Source organism: Triticum aestivum, chromosome 2D, assembly GCF_018294505.1.
Source record: "Triticum aestivum cultivar Chinese Spring chromosome 2D, IWGSC CS RefSeq v2.1, whole genome shotgun sequence".
In the NCBI taxonomy this organism is placed as follows: Eukaryota; Viridiplantae; Streptophyta; class Magnoliopsida; order Poales; family Poaceae; genus Triticum; species Triticum aestivum.
Window position 1 is genome coordinate 594671911 of NC_057799.1, and position 6624 is coordinate 594678534.

Here is a 6624-nt window from a genome sequence, read left to right on the forward strand (position 1 = left end):
CTATTCCACCAAAGAAATCGTCAAACCGATGCTCGAGGAGGTGGTGACGGCGGATACAAGTTCGCTGTCCAGAAAAACAGCACGGCCGCCCGAGGGCAATGTTGACGTTGAGCCCTCGAGCTCCATGGATGATTCCTCTATGATCATGATATAGATCGGAGTTGATGTTGATGAAGGCCCCCTTCCGAACATGATGATCGGAGATGGAGCGCGGTCCTCGGTCGAGCCAAGGTGACCAGTCGAGCCAGCGATGAAGATGCCGGCGTCGCAGTTGACCTGCGGGCGAGCCATTGATCCTTTTGCCGATCACACAGCGGAACTCTCAATGAAAGCACCAATGTCGGTGTCAAAACCGGCGGATCTCAGGTAGGGGGTCCCAAACTATGCGTCTAAGGCGGATGGTAACAGGAGGCGGGGGACACAATGTTTACCCAGGTTCAGGCCCTCTCGATGGAGGTAATACCCTACTTCCTGCTTGATTGATCTTGATGATATGAGTATTACAAGAGTTGATCTACCACGAGATCGTAGAGGCTAAACCCTAGAAGCTAGCCTATGATTATGATTGTTCTTATATATCCTCTATTGACTAGCCTGGCCTTGGTTTATATAATGCGCCAGAGGCCTAGGATAATAAGAGTCCTAGCTGAATACGCCGGTGGGGAGGAGTCCTTTTCTTGATCGCCAAGTCTTGTGGAATCTTCCTTGTATGCGGCAGCTGTCCGAACTGGCCCATGAGTATACGGCCATGGGGGTCCTCAGCCTAATCTAACAGATCGGGAGATGACGTGGTGAGTACCCCCTAGTCCAGGACACCGTCAGGAGGTGCAGCCTATTCTGTCTGACGATGACCTCCCGATGGTGGTGGCTGACGATGGCCAAGCGATGGTGGTGGCTGACGATGGGCAAGAGATTGTGGTGGTAAGGATGACCTAGCGATGTTGCTGCCTGAAGATGGCCTCGCGATGGTGGTGGTGCCTGACAATGACCTCGCGATGGTGGTGGCGCCGGCGATCCCACAGCCGGGCGACATGACCATGCCAATTGTGGTAGAAGAGTACATCCCACTGCCTCGCCGCTCTAAGCGCATCAGGATGATGAAGGAGAAGGAGAAGAAGGAGGAGTGAACTATGTCAGGTATGTCAGATCTCCAAAATGATATATACTTAGCTTTGTTTCCTCCGAAATGACCTAAGTTAGCTCTAATATGCTAAGTTATCTCTAATATGCTTAGTTACCTAGGTTTTCTCAATAATGACATACACTTGGCTTACTTATGTAAAAATGGCATAATTAGCTTACTTAGGTTTGAAATGGCATAACAATCTTGGTAACCTCATATATGTCATATAGTTAGCTTATTTTCCTCAAAAATAACATAATAAGCCTAAGTAGCTCCAAAATGATCAATTTTACCTAAGTTAGCTCCAAAATGACCTAAGTTAGCCCTAAGTTAGATCTTAAATGACCTAAGTTAGCCCTAAGTTACCTGGGTTAGCTCAAGAAAGACCTATACTTAGCTTACTTCTGTCAAAATGGCATAATATGCTTAGTTAACTCAAAAATGGCATAAGTTTACCTAGGTTAGGTCCCAAATTACCAAGTTTACGTACCTAGGTTAGCTCCAATATGATCCATTTTACATAGGTTAGCTCCAAAATGACCTATTACCTAGCTTAGCTCTAAAATGACCTACACACTTAGCATTTTTACCTAGCTTATTTAGAAGAAGAAGATTAAGAAGAGGAGAGGAGAAAAAGAAAGAGAAGATAAGTTCTTCTTCTTCTTCCTTTTCTTCTTTTTCTTCTAGCTAGTCTTCTTCTTGTTCTTCTTCTTGTTCTTCTTCTTCTTCTAACTTTGATCTTTCCCAATTTTCAGATTTGCTTTAGACGAGGAAGCTTGCATTGATGGAGTGTACTCTTCTCCTCATGCTTCCTTTTTGTTTATGGAAACTTGTTGGAAACTTCTTTTGGATATGTATGTATATATGGATATGTTGTTGGAAACTTATTGTTGGTATGCTTGTTGTAATTCTTTTGAAATGTATATATATATATATATATATATTTGTGAAATTTTGTCAAATTGAATGAATTTAAGAAAAACAGGGGCTATACAGGCGCTTTGTCGTCAGCTGGCAGACGACAAAGAGCTTTGCCATCGGCCAGCTGACGGCAAAGCTGCCACGTGGCATCTACCTATGCAACCTGGGGTCCTATATGGTTTCTTTGCCGTCTGCTGCCAGACGGCAAAGAACTTTGCATCTTTGTCGTCTGCCAGCAGACGGCAAAGCGCACCGTTAACCCCCTAACGACCATAAGCTGCCATGTGTGCCGTTCAGGTCCTTTGCCGTCTGCTGGCGGACGGCAAAGACCATTTCATATTTTCCATCCGCCAGCAGACGGCAAAGATCCCTTTGCCGTAGACTATTCAGCCGGACCTGTTGTCGTCCGCTAGCAGACGGCAAAGGCCTTTGCCATCCGCCAGGCGTGCCTTTGCTGTCAGCCATGGCAGACGACAAAGTGCCTGATTCCTGTAGTGAGGATCTCTGACGTCTCTGAAGGGCACCACACCTGTCAGGATCCCTGGTTCCTCGAGTTCAAAGAGTCTCTCAAAATGATGACTTTTGATCATGAAGCGTCATCTTTTTCATCGTTCTTTGCTACTTCTTAAGCTTGCGTTGGTTTTTCCCTTGAAGAGTAAAGGGTGATGCAGCAAAGTAGTGATAAGTATTTCCGCCAGTTTGAGAACCAAGGTATCAATCCAGTAGGAGACAACGCACAAATCACCGAATACCTGCACAAACAATCAAACAACTTGCAACCAACGCGATAAAGGGGTTGTCAATCCCTTCACGGTTACTTGCAAAAGTGAGATCTGGTAGAGATAGATAAATGATAAAGTAAATATGTTTGGTATTTTTGGTTTATAGATCGGAAAGTAAAAGATTCCAAAATAGTAGATTGGAAACTTATATGATGGAAAATAGACCCGGGGGCCATAGGTTTCACTAGAGGCTTCTCTCAAGATAGAAAATAATACGGTGGGCGAACAAATTACTGCCGAGCAATTGATAGAAAAGTGCAAAGTTATGATGATATCTAAGGCAATGATCATGAATATAGGCATCATGTCCGTGTCAAGTAGACAGAAACGATCCTGCATCTACTACTATTACTCCACACATCGACCGCTATCTAGCATGCATCTAGAGTATTAAGTTCATAAAGAACGGAGTAACGCATTAAGTAAGATGACATGATGTAGAGGAATTAACTCAAGCAATATGATGGAAACCCCATATTTTTATCCTCGATGGCAACAATACAATACGTGCCTTGCTACCCCTACTGTCACTGGAAAAGGACACCGCAAGATTGAACCCAAAGCTAAGCACTTCTCCCATTGCAAGAAAAACCAATCTAGTTGGCCAAACCAAATCGATAGTTCAAAGAGAATTAAAAAGATATCAAATCATGCGTAAAAGAATTCAGAGAAGATTCAAATAATATTCATAGATTAGTTGATCATAAATCTACAATTCATTGGATCTCGGCAAACACACCGCAAAAAAGTATTACATCGAATAGATCTCCAAGAACATCGAGGGGAACATGGTATTGAGAATCAAAGAGAGAGAAGAAGCCATATAGCTACTAGCTATGGACCGGTAGGTCTGTGGTAAACTACTCACGCTTCATCTAAAGGGCAATAGAGTTGATTTAGAAGCCCTCCGTGATCGAATCCCCCTCTGGCAGGGTGCCGGAAAAGGTCCTTAGATGGGATCTCACGGGTACAGAAGGTTGCGGCGGTGGAAAAGTGTTTTCGTGGATGCCTCTGGTGGTTTGGGGATATTTGGGAATATATAGGCGAAAGAATTAGGTCAGGAGGTGCACGGGGGGCCCACAAGGGTGGGGGCGCGCCCTCCGTCCTTGTGGCCGCCTTGTGGCTCCTCCGACTTCATCTCCAAGTCTCCTGGTTGTCTTCTGGTCCAAGAAAAATATCGCAAAGGTTTTATTCCGTTTGGACTCCATTTGGTATTCCTTTTCTGCAAAACTGCTCTAGGTTAATAGGTTAGTCCCAAAAATAATATAAAATAGCATATTAATGCATATAAAACATCCAAAATAGATAATATAATAGCATGCAACAATAAAAAATTATAGACACGTTGGAGACGTATCATGCCTCATGGCCAAAGGCACCAAGGTAATCAATGATTCACCATCTTCCTCAAGTGAAGATGATTCTGATGATGAACTCACATCTCCTAGCTACTCTAAACTTGCTAAAATTGTTGCTAAACAACAAACTACTCTAGAAAGGGTTCACAAGTTGTTAGATAGAAGTGATGATTTGTTGAACGATGAAATGGAACATTCTCAAATTCTGACTGAAGACCATGAACATCTACAGTCAAAATATGACGAACTTGAAAGTCGTCATGTGTCCCTCTCAGCCGAACACGAGAAGTTGTCCTATGAATTTCTTCAAAGGAAGCAAGAACTTGAAAAGTTGAGAGCGTCTCATGATGATCTTCAAAAAGACAATGATTAAAAGTTGAGAGCGTCTCATGATGAGCTCAACAGATCAACACTTCTCAGGAAGAATTTATTGCTCCATGCTTTAAATGCCTTGAACGTGATTATGCAAATTCTTTAGCTAAATGTTCAAATTCTTCAACTGCTGCTATATCTTCAACTGTCTCTGTGGTTTCAATTCCCTCATCTGAGGAGACCGCAAGTGTTACTGATGAAAATGCAGGTCTAAAGGAATTGTATGTCACACGCATGTACAAAAGCCTCAAAGGGAACCAAACCCTTTGTGGTGTGTTCAAAAAGCAGATTCTCAACAAGAACCCTAGGAAATGGGGTATTGCTTTTGCGAGAAAGTTGAACGCTGATGGATCTTATTGGAAACCTGAGCAGTATCCCAAAGCCACATGATGTGCTACAAAAGAACCACCAGATGATTTATCCACTCTATCTAGATTTACATGTGATACTCCACATTCTTCTGATGAGTCATTTGAGTCCAACTATAAGCTATTCAAAAATCAGAATGGTGAAGTATTTGTAGATTTGTCGGTACTAACTGCAGGAATGGTTCCCCAGTGAAGAAAATATGGGCGCTCAAATCTGTCCTTCAAAATCTGTAGGTGAATGTCATCATGACCCCACCAAAGAAAAGGAACAATCCCAGGGCATATTATTCACCTGGACCAAAGTCGTCAAATGGACGCAAGTCAACCTATGCTCGTACTAACACTTCAATGCATGGAAACAGACAACGTCTGATGAATATGTGCATTATTCTTCAAATCACAATGGGCACAAAACTGCTAAGATTTTCTCTGCATATTCTTATGAGTATTATACTGGCAAAAGCCTCAGAGTGCTAGCTATGGCATCGACGACTTGAAGATGCTGGCATGAGGAATTTGAGCACACTACTGAAGAAGAAGCATATCATCGGCATCGAGGTCATCAAATTCTTCAAGGATCACCTTTGCGGTGCTTGTGAAGCTAGAAAGATGACCAGATCCAAGCACTCCGCGAAGACAACCATGACCACTTCTCGTCCCTTTGAATTACTTCACATGGATCTCTTTGGTCCCACTCATTATGCTACGTTAACTAATGCAGCATCACTCTATGGATTTGTCATTGTTGATGACTATTCTCGTTACACCTGGGTGCATATCATTACCTTCAAGACTGAAGTGTAGGATGGCTTCAGACGATTCGCTAACCGTGCCATGATGAATTATGGCATCAAGATCAAGCATATCAAAAACGACAACGGCACCGAGTTCAAGAACACAGGCCTTGATGACTATCTTGATGAACTTGGTATCACTCATGAGCTCTCTACTCCTTATACTCCTCAGTAGAACAGAATTAAAAAGCGCAAGAACAAGACACTCATTGAGATGGCCCGCACTATGCTTGATGAATACAAGACGCCTCGTCGATGGTGGCCTGAAGCAATTGATACTGCTTGTCACATCATCAATCGGGTATATCTTCACAAATTCCTGAAGAAAACTTCATATGAGCTCCTCACCGACAAAAAGCCCAATGTAAGTTATTTCAAAGTCTTCGGTGCCAAATGCTGGATTAGAGATCCACATCGCAATTCTAATTTTGCACCGAAAGCACATGAGGGTTTTATGCTTGGTTACGGAAAGGACTCGCATGCCTTCAGAGTCTTCAACACCTATCACAACAAGGTTGTTGAAACTATAGATGTGTGGTTCGATAAACTAACAGCTCGTAAAGAGAGCACCTGCCTCCTATGCTAGATGAAATGCCTCCTGAGGAATCTATCAAGCTGATGGGCACTGGTGAAATAGTGCCTAGTGAAGAAATAGCTGAAGAAGAAGTATTCATTCCTTGTCCTGAAGAAACTGTTGCTCCTAAAGAAAATGATTCTGAGGAAAATGCTCAAACTCAACAAGGCCCTTGTCCAGCTCATCCACGAGTGGCGAATGCAGTGCAGATTGAGAAGATCCTCAACAACATCAATGGACTAGGTCCCCTCACTCACTCAAGGGCTTCACATCTAGCTCAATTTTGTGTGCATTGATGTGTACTACGCAACTTTATTCTTGTAGACACGTGT